The sequence below is a fragment of the Numida meleagris genome, chromosome 10 (genome assembly GCF_002078875.1).
Source record: "Numida meleagris isolate 19003 breed g44 Domestic line chromosome 10, NumMel1.0, whole genome shotgun sequence".
In the NCBI taxonomy this organism is placed as follows: Eukaryota; Metazoa; Chordata; class Aves; order Galliformes; family Numididae; genus Numida; species Numida meleagris.
This window is the reverse complement of record NC_034418.1, coordinates 9,857,022-9,877,007: the sequence shown is the minus strand read 5'-3', so window position 1 is coordinate 9,877,007 and position 19,986 is coordinate 9,857,022. Positions and strand designations below refer to the sequence as shown.

General features: G+C 47.2%; 1 long non-coding RNA gene across 7 annotated transcripts in view; it reads left to right on the top strand.

Annotated features, from left to right (window-relative positions):
* Positions 1-19,986, top strand: part of LOC110404145 — a 35,321-nt gene that overhangs the window by 4,156 nt on the left and 11,179 nt on the right. For 2 of the 7 annotated variants that reach the window (XR_002442068.1, XR_002442069.1), the window contains exons 2-6: positions 6,298-6,380; positions 7,325-7,418; positions 8,733-8,909; positions 14,300-14,454; positions 17,875-19,784. This is a non-coding gene — a long non-coding RNA (uncharacterized LOC110404145). Of the gene's footprint in view, positions 1-6,297; positions 6,381-6,401; positions 6,941-7,324; positions 7,419-8,732; positions 8,910-14,299; positions 14,455-17,874; positions 19,785-19,986 lie in introns of those variants that run through there. The other 5 variants (XR_002442074.1, XR_002442073.1, XR_002442070.1 and 2 more) reach the window with 5 other exon arrangements.

Below are 19,986 nucleotides of genomic sequence, written 5' to 3'. Positions count from 1 at the left end.
CCGGCTCTGGCCTGTGACCTGCAGCATTCAGAAGAAAATATGATGCTGAGGGAACGTTAGAAGAAAGAGAAGACAGATGGCAGCTGTTTAGGTGTAGGAATGAGGAGATTCAGAGTTTGATTCTGCTGGCAGCAGAAGTCTCCCTGACTTGGCTGGAGTGGGAGCAAGCCTCCAAAGGAGGGGGATCGGGGCCAGGGGACAGCCAGCGGTATGACAGCTTCTGTTTGAGGGCCTGGTGCTTGGAAGGGGCTCCAGCCAGAGCTTGATGGGTGCACTGTGATGGCAGGCGGGCAGTAGGCATGCTGAGGCCACTATTTTGTTAGCTTTCATGCTATATAACATCATCTGTTTATTTAGAAAAGCATATTTTTTGCCCCAGTCAGAGTCGTTTCCCATGAAAAGCAAAGCGCTCTTGCTGGGAGGACTGCTGGGTTCTGTGAAACATGAGAGCAACGAGAAAAGTTTCAGAAAATTTTGAAACATAGGGGAATCCTTCCCTGCATTTCTTCCGTCACCAGCGTCCCGCCCAGAATTCCAGTGCAATGGGAGAGCAGGGTGAGGAGACAGTTGATGTCCAGGCTGCATGCACGTCCTGGGCAGGTGTTTCTGGTGTGCAGTGTGGGCTGTATCCCCACTAACAGGTGCAGGTGACGCTGGCTAGCAGCTGCTGGCACGTAACACCGAAGTGTGGCACATCAGCTTTTATAGACAATTTGTTAGTTAGGGTTTAAAATGCAAAGCTGCTTCTGATCGTAGAATAGTAAACTTGCCCTGTAAGCAACTTTCTAGATTTCAAGTATGACTCCATTGGTAGAGTCTATAATCTGTTGGCAGTTACGGCTGCTAGAGCTTTGCAACTGCAGTAATTTTATGTGCTAATAAATGGCTCATAGGCAGCTCCCTCTTACCAACGAAAGCAGCAGTACTGACTAAAGAATCAGGGGACTTAACAAAAGAGAATGGAATGTGAAGGTCTTTTTGTTCAACTTCTTCATCTTCTGCTCTTCTAGCTTAGTGCTCTTGAGTGACGTTTTCAAGTTTTTTGTTACGTTTGTGCTTTTTAATAAAAAACACTGATTCTCACCAGGTCAGGGAGATGTGGTTTGCCTTGAGAACTGTGGTTGGGTTGTAAGTTGTTGATACTGCTGCATGTCGTCCTGCTAGCAGGGCCAAGCTGATGGGTGTGCATTGGCCAGGGTGCATCTAGGTGCACTGCTGCGGATACCCCAGGGCTTTGAGCCTCCAGCTGGTCAGTGTCCCATGGTTGTTAGCAGTGAGTGGTGAGAAACACCTGTGAGGGGAGCGCTCTCATCCCAGGTGTGCTGGGTCCTGGCAGGCAGGGGATGGGTGTGTGTGCCAGGCACCGAACAGGCACAGAGGGCAACAAGCCCGGGCTACCTTAACTGCAAACGAGTGACTCAGCTGTTTCTGCAAAGTTTGGAGTTTCAGCAGAATATTTTTTTTCCGCTATGCTGACAGCTTTTCCTCCCACGTATTGCAAATGTGGCTTTGTGCCATGGAGGTATTTTAGGATTATAAAGCGTAGGGTAAATTTTTAGAATTACGTATGAAAAAAGGTGCCTTCTGGATCTCAAAATATGTAGGTTGTATGTAGACTGGGGGAGTAGGGGACTTCTTTGGAAACCTCAAGACTTGGAGGAGATAGATTCACATCTGTCATTCACCTGTTTTTGTTTATTCCACTGAAAACCAGGCAATGTTGTTTTCAGACGACCTGTATCTGCAGAAATAGAGTACTCTGAAATCCCCCAAAGTTTTGGCAGCACTTTTATTGTGGGCAGTTACTCATTCACACACCTGGTACGTACTGTTGATCCTGTTATTGTGAGGCATTCCCAAACAATCCTGCAGGGAAAATAAACTGCAGAGCGATATACAGGAAATTAACCTTAATAAAACGCAAAAGGTTTCTTAATCTGTCAAGCGTATTGCAATATTCAGTGAGTTACTATACACAGCTAAGGATGAAATTGGATGGAGTATGCCTGTAATGTTACTGCAGCGTGTTGAGCCACTGCGTGCAAATACACCCAGTCTGCCCCGAGCCGGTCCTTTGCCAGTGCTGGGTGTAAGGCTGTGCTCCTCACTGTCGGTCTGGGACCGCCATGTGGATCAGACATGGCAGGACTGATTGTGGAGGAGCCCAGCCAGGAGCTGGGGTTGTGCTCGGTCATTTCTGTGCTCAGGCAGCCAGCTGTGGAATCCAAAGGTTTGCTCTGTTGTCACAAATTTTTTTTTATGCCACAAATGCTGATGCGGCAGCAAAAGCCGCTATCAAGGGCTTTGCCACATCATGGGTCTGGAGAAGAGAAAGAGCAGAAATCCAGAGACGTGCTGTTAGTGACCAGTAACCGCCAGAACATGGCAGATGGCTCTTGTGAAGCTGGCAAGGCCATGGCTTCTCTTGACTCCCTGTCAGCTGGAGGGGCAGTAATTCATTGGTGATGTCTGCAGCAGTCCTCAGCTCGCTTTGCTGGTTGGATTTTGGGGTTTGGGTCTTTGTTTTGTTTTGGTCTTTTATGAAGTTACTTCCAAAGAGAAGATATAATAGAATATGACAGCATATATTAAGCATAAAAGCATTGCAGTCCTCTGGGAGCTGTTGGAGGAGAAGCAGTGAGCTGCTGAAATGCAACCCCACCGCTGCCGTGAGTGCCCGCCGGCAGGTCAGCAGATCTCTGCGGTCATGCTGGCCGGGTCTTGGGGAACCAAAGGGACAAGTGACTTTTGTCCCTGGCTAGCAGGAAGCCACCAGGCAGGGAGACAAGCTCTCTCTTTGTTTCACCCTCAGGCTGCCAGTGGGCCAGGAAACAAGTCCTCCCAGCACCTTGCGCTGGGTGCTGGTCACGCTGTCCCTGTGTCACAACAGGGCAGCCTGGCTCCACCACCACTCCTTCACTGTCAGAAGAAAGTGGAATAGCCCTGCTTGATTGCTAGAGCCTGGGCTTGGCAGCCTTTATCTGTCTAGGCTGAGAGTGGGGATTTGTGAGCCTGAAATTCAAAGTGAGACTGGTGGATGTGAGTGCCATGGGAACCAGAGCAAGCTGGAGGTTTACATGGATCCCCTTAGGGTTAGAGCTGCTGAGTTTCATACGGTGCTAGAAAAAAGTAGTGTCTCTGGAAAAAAAAAAAATCTGTCTGTGTCTTGAGGCAACTGTGGGCACCTCCAGCCAGCACCTGATTCACTAGCGAACAGTTACCTACGAGGCATCTCAGCTGGCAGACACTTGTCCGAGGCGCCGTAGGCCGTATGGGCTGTTTTCAGTTTAATCTATTTTTAATGTGGCACCTTATTCCAAACTGCTGAGTTCTCACATTTCCAAGCCGTCATGGTAATAGGATTGTGCAGTCTTATTGGCTAGAGTTTTCCACCCCCAGTGCCAAAAGTTAGGCTACTAAATCCATATTTAAATGCCTAAATGAGGCTGACGAATCCTGCAGGAGTCAGTAGGAACTGGACGTGGTCTGCACCTTGGAAAATAACCAGGCCATTGGGTGTGTGAACAAAGCCTTGCTGTAGGCACCCAGATGTTCAGGTGTGGGCCGCTGTGTGAATTGTTTGAGCCTAACTGCAAACAGTGTATCCCCAGTGCCTGAATGGCTCCAGCATGGGGCACGCTGCTCAGCCCCGCTGTGCCTGATGTGAGGTGAATCTTCACAGCCTGTTGATGTGTGAAGCGCTCTGAAGGGGCACTGGAGCTGTCTTTTTATCCAGAATGGCTGTGTGCGTCAGTGTGAAGGAGGGAGGTGAGGTTAGTGCAAACAGAAACTTGGTTGGGAATTTGGAAATGGAATACACTGAAAATCGAAGCAAGTGCCCATCCCTTGCATTGGCTTCATGTCTGCACTACTTCCTTACCCATGATCTAGCGCTGCATATTTTTACTCTTCTACCTTCTTCTGCTATTTCTATTTGTAGCACCCTGCTAGACTTGTTTCCAAGCCAATCCAAAATTCTTCTGAAACTCCCTATGCTAACAGCAGCATGAAAGCAGAACTCCGCAGTGGCTGCAGCAGCTATGGCAGGGGTTTGCTTTTAGCTGAGTGGTGTCAGTCACTTCAGCCTTTTGAGTTGAACTGAAAATGGGAATGCCATCTGCCAAGAGAAGCAGCTTGCAAGAGTTGTATTATGTTGCTTTTTTCGTGGCAGACCTGAAAAATACTGTACGTGGAGCTACCAGCCAACACTTGAAATATGCACTCTGATTGCTTTGTTTTATATGGAAGGCTTGTTTTCTTGTTAGTATTGCAAGGTAACACATAAGACTATGAAAGTACAACGCGCTTTCATCCAGATGACGCAGAATTTATTTAGCTTGAAAGAGAGTTTTACTGCAGTATGAAAGCGTCAATTCATTTTTTATCCCATTTTCTACAAAGGAGGAAGAAGCAGTTTCCAGAGTATCCCATCCCACCAGAAGATAAAAGCTGATTCCCTTGGCACGTTGCCACTGGCTAGCCAAACACTTATAAAACTTCTTCAAACCACATCCTTTCATCCAAAGAGCACAGATAGAGTGGGAGAGCCTTGTTCTGGTGGCTTTGGGTGCCCCGTTACCCTGAGCCATCAGAGTGCTAACTGACTGCTGGCCCAGGAGCACCAAGGATATGGACACTGGGTGCGGTGCTGCGTAGCTTGAAGAGCCAGACCCTAAAGCCAAAAGCAGAGCTGATGTGCTCAGGCTTCCCAGAGAGTATGTTTGATGTCTAGAGGACAGCCTGAAAATGCAGGTGTTTCTGACATCTCCTTCTACTCTCATCTCCCTTGCCATCTCATGAGAAAACAGAAACCTCAGTGAAGGCTTCGTACTCTGAGGGCTTCCAGGGTCTTCTCCGCAGGGAAAGAGCCAGCAATCCTGTTAAAGCAAGAGAGTGGTGCTCCCTCCTCCTGGCCGGTGTCTGTCTCCTAAGTCACTGTCATTTATTTTAGGGCATTCACTGGGGAAGTGGGTGACCTGGGTTCAGTGCGTTCCTCAATCTGCTCATCTCTCACTTCCCATGAGACTGTCTAACTGCCAGCCCCCCAGCTATTCTGGGTGAAGCCCTTCAGCATGAAACCATGCCTCCCAGTAATGGGGTGTTTCCGCTTCCTGTCCCACTGTTGGTCAGCAGCTTGTTTCAGAGTGAAGTGATCAGTGCTTCATGTTGTGAGGAGCCTGAGGATGCGTTTGGCTTGCTGGGAGCTGGTTTGCCAGACCCCATGCCTCCGAACATTCGGGGAGGGCGTCCCTCTGTCTTTGTGTGCCTGTGAATGAGAGTGGAAAAGTGCAGATCCTTGGAGATGCTGTGCTGGGCTGATGTGGGAGCAGAAAGCTTGGATGTGAACCGAGGAGAGATCACAGACTGCTCTCAGCAGGTGGCTGATGGACAGGGACCTTACTGAAGCTGGATTTCAATGCCTAAGCTAGATCTATAAACTGTCTAGTTTTAGGTACTTCACTGATGGTAACTCCTTAAAGCCTGTCTCTGCATTTGGATCCCTTGTGCACACAAGGATTCTAGTGGATCAGCCAGGATCTTTACTGATGCTCTGATAAACATTTCCTAGGTTTATTAAGTGTGCTCTATGACATTCTTTTGTGGAGACAGTAATTTGACAGTCATCACGTGAGAAACTCAGCATTTGCCATCTGGCCTGGCAAGACTCAGTTCTTCTCACCATTAATTAAACTGACGTTATTGCACACTTTTATTATGGTGGTTATGATTTGTCCTGCGATAACGCTGGGGCTAGTACTGAGGCATGCAGAGCACCTTCCACTCGCATGACGTTCATGGGAGGTGCAGCCGAGCACCTCTGGACTTCAGTGTCAGCTCTAATAACTGAGTTTCAGGGCTAGTTCCTGCGAGCCCTACTCAGGCACCTTCCCCTGGAGCGGGTTCTTCTGGTTCTGAGGGGATGGTTTCACAAGTAGGAAGACATAGCTAGGGGGGAAGAAGGGGGCAGCTGCTTGGCTGCAATAGAGTTGTATAACATGCCCTGACAGGAGATCTTACTGACCACATCTTTGCCCTGCTTGGTGAGTCTGTGACCATTAATGGGAAAGTGGATCAGCAGCAACAGATAGAGCAGGGAGCAAAAAGAGAGGAAGGAAGTGAAATAGGACGACAGCTGAAGTCAGCTGCAAAAAACAGGTAGGTAGATTGTGGTGGTGGCTGGAGTGAGGAAGAAGGAAACTAAACCTTCCTGGTGATGAGACGGGAGGTGTCTGTATCCTGTCTGGGATGGATGTGTGTGGTGTCCAGCAGCTTAACCTGTTTGTAATCCCTGTTCAGACCCAGCTCCGGGTGCTGGATGGCAGAGCATTTCCTGTCTTCAGTGGTCTCCAAACTGTGACTTGGCAAATGGACTGAGACGGGTAGGTATGAAGAAAATGCCTGAGTACGAGGCTTGGGAGAAGTCATTCCCAGCACAGCTCTTGCCATTTTTCTCTTCACTGTTGGAGCCTTGAATGCTCAACGGCTCAGAGTTAACTCAGCAGCTTCAAGAGATTCAGTAATATTTGTTTTTACCCAAATCCCTCGAAGTCTGAGGGAATGGAGACAGAATCAGTTTGAGATGAAAAGCCAAGAAAAGTAAATCATCCTTGGGTCAGGGTGAGCTCTCATTTGAAGAGGCCACAGATGGCAGGGATGTTCATGAATCAGCAGTTTCACAGACCTCTGCCCATTCAGGGAGTAATGTGTGTAAACAAACATGAAAACGACACACAGCCACAGAGCTTTCCAGATCCTTCCTGTTCCCTCTGCGCTGTCAAGGGGGCCCTCCTCAGAGGAACTGGACAGAAGGAGAGGGCTGCTGCCCCAGGCACTGGGCTTGTCCCAGGATGGTCAGCCTACACTTTCTGCTTTGTCTGTGTGAGAGCCAGAGACTAGAATGATGGCAGGATGTCCGCTGTTCTCCCACCAGTGCAGCCAGGTATGCTTTTTAGTACGGGAGGCAGCTGCTGACCAGCCTGGTGTCAGGCGTTCAGAGTTATCTGAGATGAAGGTAAGGAGGGAGGGGTGAGGTGAGGACATGAGCTATTGCACCATTGCACGCTGCAGGTACAGAACAGCTCCTGTGCATGTGGGCTGCGTGAGGTGGGCCTGCCCCTGATGTGCTCCTGCTCTTTGATAAATGCATTGGATCCACGTGCCCATGAGGCTGGGACCTCAGGAGCCCCCAGGGCTAGCCAGTCTGGCGTTAGGGATGTTCTTCCTGCAACTATTTTATGTTTGTCAAATGTTATACCAGGAAAATGCAACACCAGAGGGCTGTGCTGAGAGCCCCCGCTTTGATGGATTTGTGTTTGTATTCTAGGACCTGCTGACCAAGATGCTCCCAAAGAGATGCAGTGTCACTTCCAAGCTGCCCGAGTGTCAGACTGAGTGGCACTTCTACTGGAAGATAACATGTAAGTGATGAGAACTGGCTAAGCCAGTGACTGTGCCCGAATTGCATTTGAGAATTTGTCACAGTTTGAACCATGACAGGCTTTTATAGATAATCTATTTGGGATGAAACTCAACCCGAATCTTCAAAGCATTGTGTGGGATGGCAGCTGTGAGGCTTCTATTAAAGTTGCTAGGCGTCACACAACCAAAAACTTCCGAGTGTGTTTCTGCTGAGGAGGAGCTGCTACTGAGGCTGCTGAGACAAAGGGAAGTGAGGGGAAAATGGACTCTGCCATTTCCCCAAGAGCAGCACCTCACAAAATGTCAACCCTAGCAGTTATATGTAAGGAGCAATTATAGTGGATATCACAGGAGATGTAAAGGACCATCTAAGGCATTGAGATTTATTATCAGTAAATCAGATACTTCAAGTTCATTGCAAAGTTGGAGAACATCTAACTGTGTGAAGGAGTTGAGGGAATTAGATGAAGTGAATTTTGTGGATGTGAATGTGAAATTAGACAATTAGGTTGTCATCCATGTTTCCAGATAGTAGAGAAGATCCCCTGAGAAAGACATTTCCCTGAAAAGTAACTACCTCATGTAGGAATGAATAGTCAAGAAAGCAGCTATGTTTTTAAAAAACATATATGAAAAAACATATATCCACCAAATGGTTACAAGTTGGTATGCTTAAGCAGAGAAGAAATGTGCGATTTTTTTGGTGTTACTCTTCTGAGGATTTCTTGTGTTGGTGTCCAGAGTCTGGCATAATTATCTTAACCAACTTTGACTGTCAGTGGTAGCAGGTAGTAGCTGGGGGTGGGTAGTAGCTGAGCGCACAGTGAGAACTGGCTGGAGGCTGTGTCCAGCCACAGCGCTGTGGCAGTGGGAGTGTGGACATGCTGTGGGTGGCTGTGACCTGCGACCCAGCTGGGTGTGAGGCCCGGGAAGAGGATGTTTCTGACTGGTGCCACCTAGAGAAAAAGTAACCTGCTGATGAAATTCAGGGGTGTGAAGCACCGTAGGGCATCGAGCTTTAGTAAGGGGTAGAAGAACGTGGGACAGAAACGAGCAGTACAGAGCAATGACGTGCTTGGTGGAAAACCAGCTTTAGTGAGTGAGCACAGTCACAGAGTGAAAAGTTGCCCACTGGGCAGATACCAGTGATCATATCATAAGCAGGAAAATGGCATCAATCTGGTCACAGTGCTTTTTGTGACTCTTAAGACATTGATGGATGAGGACTCAGTGAAGAGAAGCTTCCTTTTTCTTATGTTTTGACATCTTTCAGGCTTAAACATGAACTAACTACCATTATCCTAATTTTACAGGTGGGGACAGACAGGTTATGTGACATGCTCCGGGTCACGTGAGCAGTGTGTGTCAGAGTGAGAAACAGCACCTGGATCTCTCAGTTGTGAGGCTGTTGCTCTTGGCACTGCGTCATCCTGACTGCAAACAAAACACTGGGATTGACTTTGCCTGTGTCCTTTTTGTGCCTACAAACGGTAAGGTTTTGAACAAATCAAAGAAAACGAAGAGTCACTCCTCCAATTTGTATGTCCAATCCTTTCTGTGCAGTGGCATAATGTACCCTAGAGGAGTCTGTAATTAATACAAGTAATTACCCCTTGCTGCAAAGACTCTGCAGCATCACTGGTTAAGCATCTAGATGAAACTTTCACCTTGTTTACTGAGTGCTTAATGCTGTGTGATTCAGGGTGGATTGGGATGATATCTGCAGGAAAAATGAACTTAGGACCAAGGTGAACACTGCAAACTTCTTGGTGTCACTGTCTTGACTTGGTCATCATTTGAGCTTTAATGGAAACAGGGAGAAGTCAGGGAAATAATTAGGTAGGAAATAGTTAGCTATTGCCGAGGACTGTTTGTCACAGTTTGCCTTCTTCACTCAAAAAGGTTTAATGTAAAAGAAGTGGATATGGATTGCTTGTTGGCACAAGAGCATGTGCAGGTCTTAGGCGTGTTTTTGGTCTTCAGCTACACTGAAGATCATCAGGACTGGAATTTTCCAAAGAGCCCAAGGGACCATTATTCTCAATGCACGAGACAGCTGGAGCACATCCCGCTCTAAGGCCTGCTCTCAGTGGCAGAACAATCCTTTGCAATACAGTTCCCAAACCTGCCACTGCTCCAGATACGTACTGTGGGCTGCTGCTTTTAACCTGGTAGTGTTGCCAGAGGCACCAGGCACTTGGCATTTCATGACTCCAAAGAAACACCCATTAATTGAAACTCATCAGGCAAACAGCCGCTTCTGCTTGCTGTGGCTCTATTTTCAGCTCTTAGCTCTAAAGTGAGGCTGACAATTTTTGTTGGTTTCTCAGACCTCCTGTTGAGTTTTTCTAATTAATATTTTTGTACTACTTAGATGTTCTCAAGTCTATGGTGATCCAGAGAATTATTATTACTGCTGGTATTATTAAGACTAATAATACTGCTAATAACCTTAGTGAGCTTTGCAGAATTCAGTTTGACTTAAACTCCTTGCCACAGATGAAGAAAGCTGACTTTGGTAATGTGAGGGGTACGTGACTGAGTTACCAGTACCTGCTGTTTACAAGGGGCAGGAAGAGTATATTTGCTCAAATGAAAAAGGTCAAGGCAGAGGCCCATTTGCTGTTTGTTAATAAGTAATCTAAAGTGCAACACAGCTTTACTGTAGCAAATCAGCCTAGGTTAGCTGTCCTTCCATCACCATTATATCCAACACAATTCTAGATGAAAATGCCAGTTTAGAAGTAATCCATGTTCTCATTTTCAACATCTATGCAGAGGATTTGTAGCTGGGGATCCACAGCAACAGCAGTGAAAGAATCTTCCATATTTTTTGCCAGTGCTTGTCTCAGGACACCAAGCGAAGGATAGGATAGCGGAGCATTATTTGTCTCCTGGGAAGTTCTCCTTTAGGCTCAGTCAGACCTGTGCATTTTCCCTACAGAAGCATTCCAGTCCAGAGCTGTGGTGATAGCTGGCCTGCTTACCGCACCCCACTAAGGTACTGATGTAACCTACAGAACTACTGTTGTCATCTCAGAGCCTGGCCCAAACTCAGCAGTTAAAATTTAAACATGGGTGTCTGAGAATACCCTTCTTCCAAGGGATTGAGCATGTGTGCATTGCAACCTCTGCCTTGTCATGGGCTTTTGCCAATGTTGTCTCCCAACTACAGTTGTCTTGAGACACCAGGCAGTATTTTGGAAAAGGGTTGGATTCTGTCTTTTGTGGTTCACTTACTGATTGCAGGCAGGATTCATTAGAAAAGATTTTCCTATTCATGAGACACTTAAAGTGCTTATCAAAAAAAGCAATACTTGTGCCAGCTGCCAACTAACCACAGATTCTCATCTGTAACTCTTAATGTTTGTGTCCTTCAGCTGCACCGGCCTGAGGCACGTTAGATGTCACACAGCTATTCCCTGAAATAGAGCTCGTGATGTGCACACTGCAAGAGCAGGCACTGCCGAAACACAGGCAGCATGGCACTGGCATCACACACCCACAGCACAGGTTTGTGAGGGGCTTTGCCACATGCACAGGTATTTCTTGAAGGAAGGTAGCTGGGGCACACGCACAAACACACACACGTGCATGAGGTCACCTTTGGAAGCAGGAACCATGCAGATTGCAAACTGCAATTTCTGGCTTGCTGAAACACAATTTGAGGAGGCAGTGATCCTTTAACAAATCAACAGCCCTGTTCCAAATGCCTGTTAACCGAGGTGGGAGGGAACGAGCTTGGTGCGGGAAGATTTTGTCTGCAGGCCAGGTCACATCTGGCTGCGAGCTCAGCATCTGTCTGGTACCAGAGCCGTACCAAAGTCTTCTTGAGCTCCTGGGCCTGCCCCCACTGGAGGCAGTGGCAGAGGAGTGGTGAGAAGGGGCTTTCTGCAGAGCCACTCACTGACTGGCAGTGAGCAGAGGAGTGAGGCTGAGCAGCAGCTGTGGAGGTGAGGAAGGTGTGGAGCATACGGGCAAGAACACATGGGAGAGATTGTAGGGTCTTTGTAGTGGGATGGAAAGAGGGTTTATGCGACTGAGTGCATTAGGGGACAGCATCAGTGGCTCTTGGCTGCCAGGAAAGGAGTATTTTGGATGCCCCAGAACCCTGCTGTTGGCCTGACTGTTCTGAGATGCTGACAAAAGGGAAGGAAGAAGGGAGGAGAACACATACTGGCTGGGGGAAGCTGGCATGGCTGGTGCTGCCCTGTGTGTCTGTACCTGCGTGACTGGCTGCAGGTGGGTGGTTGGCAAGCAGCACAGTTCACAGAGATTCTTGAACTGATCTGATGTGCACAGGATGTTTATCCCAGAACACCTGGTGTGGGCAGCAGGGATTGTAATGGAATTGATACCCACTTCTGTGAAATCTGGCTGAGCTGAGGATCTGAGCGAATACCTTCTAGTAAAAGGAAGGCTAGGAGGGAGGTGGCTTGAAGTCCGAGATCCCATGCTGCCACACTGCTCTGAGGGAACATGTGGCCATGACGTATGTCACATGTCCTGGCAGGGAGAGCAGCAAGCATTACTAGCTGGCAGCCCTTGCTGAATGGTGATGCCACATGAAAATACACGTGTTCATTACTCATGACATATGTTTGCTGCCCATCCCCACCTTCCCACAGCATCATACACCCAGGGTGGTGGAGCTTTCCGTGCCTGTCCCGGGATGTTGTGCTATTTCCTCTTGCTGCTCTTTGTTCGGGGTAACATCTGTTGTTCCTGTTGTAGTGAGTTTCAGGAGTCTTTAGCAACACTGATGCACTGCCCTGTTCTTCCAAAGACCAGCGAGGATTTACTTCTTCCCCTACTGTCAGTGGGAAAGCTGGCGTATCTGGTACCTGAAGTAATGCGATTAGCTAGAAAATGTTAAGTATTCCCTGAACCTAATCCTGAGCATTAGTTATGAACCCCCATCACGCCTCAATGCTGTCATGATGGTGAATTTCTGGATTATGCCATCTTTCATGGACACGTGAGAGGCACATAATGGAAAGCAAGCTTAGTGCTGCAAACAGCACTACAGTCACACTCTGTTCTAACCAGAAGCCAACCACAATGCCTGGGAAATTGTGCAGGTGGTTTCAGAAAATCGTAAGTAGTCTGTTATCACAGGGAAGGAAAAAAAAACTCTTGGGAGATTTCCCCCATGACCATCTGTTAATTTTCTCCTGAAACCATTGCTGATTTCCATAGAACAGCATGCTTGGTGCCCTGCAAACAGCACTGTGGGTCAGGGCGCTGTATTGCTGCTGCTGGACCGTGCAGCCTTCCCCAGCGAGGATTAGCATGCTGACATGCTTCCTCAGTGTGTACCTCAGCACTTCACATGCCTGGCAGTTACCAGCCTCAGAGACAATTCTTCTCCCATAAGCCCTGGGCTTTGCTGCACCTCAGATAGTTGAGCACCCTTCATTCACCTGCCAGTCTTCTTCCATACAGGTCCTACAGCCTATTCTGTTCTAGCAGATGACTTTCTCAAAAGCTGCCATATCTACATTCATCTAGAGGTGCTCAGGTGCTTAGCTACAGCCCAAGATCACTGTAGTATTTCATGCTATCTTAGAGATAAAATGCTGAGAGTGCTCATTGTCTGCTGTCCTCTTTGCACTTACATTTTGACCAATAGACGCGTGCAGCACGGTAAAAATAACCACCAGCCTCTGTGACAAATGCCAGCCTGTTGTGTGTGCCCTGCAGCACCCATAGGCTCTGTAGCTAACAGTGGTCATAGAATCATAGAATGGCCTGGGTTGAAAAGGACCTCAGAGATCATCGAGTTACAACCCCCCTGCTGAGTGCAGGGTCACCAGCCACTGGACCAGGCTGCTGGTCGTGGGGCCAGACCCAGCAGGGACAGCATCTCTACCTCTGCCTTGTGCCAAGCTGCAGAGGACGTGAGGTTGTTAGAGCAGCGGCTGTACAGCATGGCCGACAGCTGCTCCTGCTTTCAGCTGGAAGTCCCTCGTGTTGCCTGGGGTAGGGAATGCAGTGACAATCCAAAGGTGAGTGGTGCTGGAAACCCGGCGGGTTAGTTTTGGCTGAATTACACAGTTCAGAAGAGTTTTCAAAGCTTTCTTTTTCCACGTTCTTCTGAGATACCAGAAGAAGGTGTTGCCCCCTTGTCACGACCTGGGGCAGTGTGAACAGCTCTGCTCTTTATGCTGGCACCTGAGAGCAGTTACTAGAAGTGACTTGGCCTGTAGCTCCTTCCCTACATTTCGTGTGTGTGTACTGGGTGTGCTGAGTGGTTTCCAAAGGAAATTTCTGAGCACAGAAGCAAATGGGGAAACTTGCTGTGAAGCAGTTGCTGCCGTAAGTGAAACTTAGAAACAACTTTTGCTTTGCGTGCAGAATAGGCTGTTTTCCAAGCATTTCTGTGTATTTGGTCTTGTGTGATGTGTCTTCAAAGAAATGTTACCATTTGTGCATTTTTACAGTAAATAATTCTCGAAAAAATGTTTATTTGAGCAATGCAAACAGACGCGGGGAGCATTTTGCTATTTAATAATTGTCTGAATACAGTTTTTTCTGGTTTTTGGAAGAAACAAAACTTTTTCCCCTCCTCCTGTAAACTAAGAGGAAAATGTACCAAAGTGTGTCAGGGAAAGAGAACCTTACCCGGGACGGAGTGAGTGCGGTGCTGGGGTAGGTAGGACTTTGCTTCTGAAGCAATAGCAGCAGTACAGATTATCCCAATGGCGTTTATACCTTAGCACTTGCTACTTCACCAGCCTCCTCATTTTATGCTCCAAGAACTTAATGCCCAGGCTGAGTAACTACCTGGCATAACCATTTGCAAATACAGTTACACAGAAGTAATACCCAGGAGTGTTTTGATGTCTGAGTATTAAGCTCTATGTTTCTTGATTTGCAGTGCCCACCTGCCAGCTTCAGAGCCAGCACTCCACACCGTGTGCCCAAGGCAAGTCTGATGCTTCCACGTGAGGTCCAAAACTGTCAGTATCGTGACCAGAGAGACTACTAGGAAAATTTAAAGTTTTCAGGTCAGCCCAATGGCTGCTCTGGAAGGTGAGTACAGACAGCCTTTCTATCACAGCAAACATATTTCATTGGAAACATCGATTGCTGGCAGCCAGAAAGTGACAAACTGGGTCGCTGTTCTCCTTGAGTCGTTGCTCTCGCCTTCCACCTCTTACAGAGCATCCAAACAGCATGGCAGGGAGCTAGGCACTGCTTGCCTGCGCTCCGCAACGTGCTGTTGAACACTGGGCCACAAAGCAAGTGCATGCGAGGGAGCATGGCTGTCTTTCCTGCTGGTTTGAGCATTCACATGGGAGTTTGAGAATCTGGACTCTGCTCCCAGGACTGTTTATGCATTTTACATGGAACAGTCACCAGGTAACATATAATCCCTGATCAAAGCCCTCAGGGGGTTTAGGCAAAGCAACGCCCGGTTTCTGGATCCTGATCAGAGTTAGGTGTGAAATGGGCTGAGCTGCTTGGTCCTGTCAAGACTGGGGCAGTTCTGGGCATGCATGAAGGTGGAACTCTAGATAGCTGAGGAACTTGAGAGTATTAAAAAAAAGCTGGAGATTGAAAGGGACAGACAGTGGGAAGGACCTGGGAGCTGCAGCGGGATGTGTGTGGGCATTTCGAAGTGCAGAGTTAGGATAAAGCCTCAGGTCCTCCAGTGACGAAGTCCTCTTACAGAGAAACAATTGTTCTCACAGATTTCTGAAGTAGAAACTTATTTACATAACCATTTTTTTTTCATGTCCTATCCTAGTCACTGCATTTGCTTGGATTTCTTTCCACTAGGCTGCATGTGCTGAGCTGCACAATGGTGGCTGCCGTATGAATAGCTTGTTACTCTTACCAAGCGTGACAACTGCTGTAGCAAAATCAAGAGCAACCTGCTCTAATGTAAACTGATTTCAGATTGCCCCCGGCAGTCCCAGCTACCTCATCTAACCTCTTTTTTTGCCAGTCTTTTTTTCTTCCTTTTTTTTTTTTTTTTTCCCTTCTTCCCACTGAAGACACACCCTGTGCGTTCTTGTAAGGTGTTTTATCACACTGGCTTTTCCACCAGCATCCACAACACACAGAGAAGCTTCTCTGGTATTATCCTTGATATGTTCCAAAGCCACTTGGATTCTCCAGCAGATGCAGAATGCAGCTGCCAGCCGGCTCCTGGGTTGAGCTCTGCAGTGGTCACTGATAGTACCCAAGAATCATAGAATGGCCTGGGTTGAAAAGGACCTCAAAGATCATCGAGTTTCAACCCCCCTGCCTTGGGCAGCGTCGCCAACCACTAGACCAGGCTGCCCAGAGCCACATCCAGCCTGGCCTTGAATGCCTCCAGGGATGTTAAGAATACCTAGCTGCAGAGCACCACAGATGTGTGTCCAGCTCTTGATGAGACTGTTGCATCTTTGATGCCCCACCTGCGTGTTTGGAGCATGTGGGGCTCAATAATTTCCAACACAGGCTTGTTCAGAGTGATGGCAGTGTCAGGTGGGAAGCAGCTGTTTTGCTAAGAGTGGCAGCAGTGAGAGGTGGGCTTGGGGCAGGAGGTATTGTGGAAGGAGCAGGCTGATTTGACAATCATAGCTGCCTGATTGGTGTGTATGATGGGTGTGATATAAATTGCTACCTATAAATAAATACCACAACAGCATTTTAATGAAGTGTTTTCTAGTAGTGCTTGTCCAGGCTGGTTGTGTTACGCTAATGCTGGAGAGGTATCTCCAAGCAAGCTTCTTGGCTAAACCTTCATAAACATGGTCTCACCCAAGATGTAACTATGATTTGTTTGGATAAGAGGTTTTGCTTGTTTGTTTCTGGACAGGCTTTCAAATACATACTGGTTTTTACTTTTATTTATTTATTTTTTGCTTCTTGGCCCAGGTTTTGTTTTGGTATCATAGACCCTAACTGGTGCAGAGATAAAGGCTAAAACTGTTGCTTTTTCTGAGCATTCATTGTGGTTCTGACAGCAAGCTTGCAGAGTGCCTGGGTCATCTGTGGTTTTTCAGGGGACATCTGGGGCTGTGACTCACTGGGTGACCTGTGTCTCTCCAGAGCCTGGGAGGTAAAAATACCCTTGCACACTGGTGTGTTTTGGGGAGTTCTCTGTCCTTAGTTTCTCCTGGTGTGCTGGCACACCTGGCACTGCAGCCCATGCTGCTGGAAGGCACAGTCTCACGGATCCACACCCCGCATTTGCAGTGTGGTTCTGCTAAGACCCAGCAACCATTTTTCATGGTACCTAGCAAATTTTGTGAGCCTTTGGCAGCCTGGACTGCTGCATATAAATGTGCTCGTATATATGGTAGGATGCAAATACTGAAGTAGGTGTTGCATTTGGAGGCCATATATTATGCACTGTTTTTACAACAGTTAAGGCCAAAAAACAGTTTTATTAGAAAGTCTCATAACATGTCAAGTTGCTGCCACAAGAATGTATGAGAGCTGCGTAAATCCAAAATAAAGCCCAGAAATAGTCATTCTCGCGCTACCTCTGAAGTGAGGAGTTTTTTGGAAATCTGACAGTGTGTTAAAGACAGACCTCTATCTTTTTTTTTGCTCAGGTTGAAGATCTGAGAGAGAAAGTTCAGTTCTTTGATCCTTCAAGATAAAATCTCAGAACTGAAGTCTCTTGACTGTCTGGACTTGCGATGCATGTACTGAATTCATTCATATTACAAATAAGTAATAACTGGCAGGTGATGCTGTGGAGATAACAGCTTCATTCTTTTCTAGGAATCTTTAGCTCCAGCCAGGTCTCCCAGATCAACAGCTGTTTTAAAAAAACAAAAAAATTAAAATATCATCAAATAATTTTGGTTGGAAAGAACATCTAGAGGGCTGCAGCCAGCCTCCTCTTTGGGCACCTGTTTCAGTGCATGTCTGCTCTCATTTTGAAACATTTCTCCTGTTATATTCAATGAAATTTCTCCTGCTACAGCTTGCAGTCATTGCGCTTGTGCTGTGCACTGCTGATGAGCATCTGGTTCTTTTATCTCCTGTGCAGCCAGGGTGCAATTGACCATCACCACTGCCCGGGCTCGCTGCTGACTCATGGTCAGCACTCTGTCCGCCTGGACCCCAGGTGCTTTTTTCAGTGAAGGTGCTCGCTAGCCACTCAGTTCCCATCCTCTGCTGTTGCACAGGTTAATTCTGCATCACATGCAGACTTTGTGTTTCTCTTTGATGTATTTGAGGAGATTTCTGTCAGGTTAGTCTTTGGGGCTGCTGAAGAACATGTGAATGGCTGCCCTGTCCTCCAGCATAATGATATACACTCTGAATGCGGTGTCATGCACAAACTTGCAGAGCATTCATTGCACCCTATCATCCAGGATACTGGTGAAGACAGGCCCTAGTGCTGTCCCTTGAAGAATGCTATTTCTTAATGCCAATTAATTAAAAGTCTAGTTGTTGACCATTATTGCCTTTTCAGCTTCATTGAGCTTGTGCTTTTTCCAGGCATGCTGTGGGCCATCCATCAAGTCTGTACCACCCCAGTTTGGTTTGGACAGGAGACAATGCTACAGGCTATGCTAAAACCAAAGTAAGTGACATCCACTGCATCCCTAACCTTGTTCATCCAGCACATAATTCCAGCATAGAAGGCAGCCAGATTGGCCAGGTACAGTTTGACCTTAGTAAATCCACGCTGCCTGTTCTGAGTCGCATTCTTGTCCTTGCGTCTGGAAATGGCTTCCATATGGACTTGCTCAGTAGTATTCCCAGAGAAAACGTACTGATACCTTAAAAATGACATCTAGTTCTTTGCTAATGCTTAGGCTAATCCCTTTCAGAGAAGCCAGTTGATTACATGCGTGGAGTTTGTGACACCTACAGCATGAGCCTGATGTGCTGGTTGAGGGAATTTTTGGTAGGGAGTGGCTGAGCAGGTCAAATTCAGAAGCAACCTAACCAGGACACACCTACTTCTCCTCTGTTGGGAGTCCCTTTCTTCCCAGCGTGGCCACCAGGAATGACCTTCCTACTGTTGTTGCCATGGGTTTTGTGTTACCATAAGGCAGGAGTCCTAAAGGGAAGAAATGGGAGAAGAGGAGGAACCAGACCAGCAGACAGTGGAGTAAAGTATTGTCTGACCCTGGCACCCAGCACAGATCTGACTAGTTTTGTAAGAGGAAGAAATAAGGAAGAAGAAGGGGTAAGGTTAGCTGCTTGGAGAGTTGGGTGCGGGCCTGGTCATTTCTAGAGAGCATGAGTATTTCAGTCAACAGGAAGGGTCAGGCACTTGCCAAAATACACATGAGCACAATAGCCTATAGCATGTTGAATTCACAGAAGACGGTTGAGTTTCACTAGGTATGACTTCAGCAAAGCATTTTTCCTGCTCCGGCCCCACAGTCTGACCTGGTGACTTTCCAACCATTTTCTTTCTTACTTTCTATCATCATACTTATATCTATAACTATTGTTGTTCAGGCCCTTGTGAGCCAATCTGGCATGCCCTTGCGTGGCTTGAAGCTCACTCCTTGTGGTGGATACAGCACCTGCTCCCAGGCAACGAGACATCTCTGAAGTCTTCTGAATCACTCCCTTTCTATGGAGAACTCTTGGAAGTGCTAGTAAGAACAGTGGAGGGCTGGTGGAAGTCACCGGCATGTTCACAGCTGGAAAAGCATGGCAGACCAGAAATGTCCCCTGTGACTGGAACTGGAGCTGGTAATTGCAATTGAGGAAAGAGGCAGGAAGGTGCAGTGGTGGGAGGCAACGAGCCTGAGTGCATGAACACTTGGGCAGGCAGCACTGGGCATGGCTTGCTAATTAGAAGAGATATACATAATCCTATCATCTTTTACTGTACCCATATTAATGTGATTGAGCACCTGAATTTCTGCCTTATATGTGCAATCTTCTTAACTGGAACATTAGCAGACTTTCAACAGCGACGCACAGAAAAGCAAATAGGACATTGATGTAGTGATAAGCCTGCTGTGGGTCTGTGTGTGTCTCTGATGAAGGAGACACAATCTCAGGCATGTGTGGCTAAAGTTTAGATTGCTCTGCACGGCAGGCTGCGGTTTCCAGGGTCCCAAGGTAAGTGTGTGTGTACCTGCATGCTGGAGTGCAGTCCCTCATGTGCTAATGAAATCTGACTTGCTGGGTCACCCTCCTGCTTCATTTGCAGTGACACAATATCATTTAAAGTTGTTTGCTTATTACAGAGATAATATCACAAGGTGTGGTGCCCTGATGGGAGCCTAGCAAGAAAGTAACACTCACTCACCCACCCACCTTTGGCAGATTGTCTGAGGGTCCCTCATTGGCTTCGTGACGGAAAGTGGTTGATTCACCTCCACCCAGCGGTAATTACGTGTTGCTGCCTACTGGAAGTTCCCATGTTTGGCATTGGACTGGTAAGCCTAGAACTCACTGCTGAGATTCACTGCAGAGTAAAACCATCATTTTTTGATACCTTTGTTTTATATTCACCCTAGTAAGTTACTTTAGTGCATTATATAATTTACTTGTGAATTTTATATCGTCATTAAAATGCTCCTAAGTGCTGTTACCCTGATATATTTCACAGCAGCTATTTACATGCAGCCTTCCTGTCAA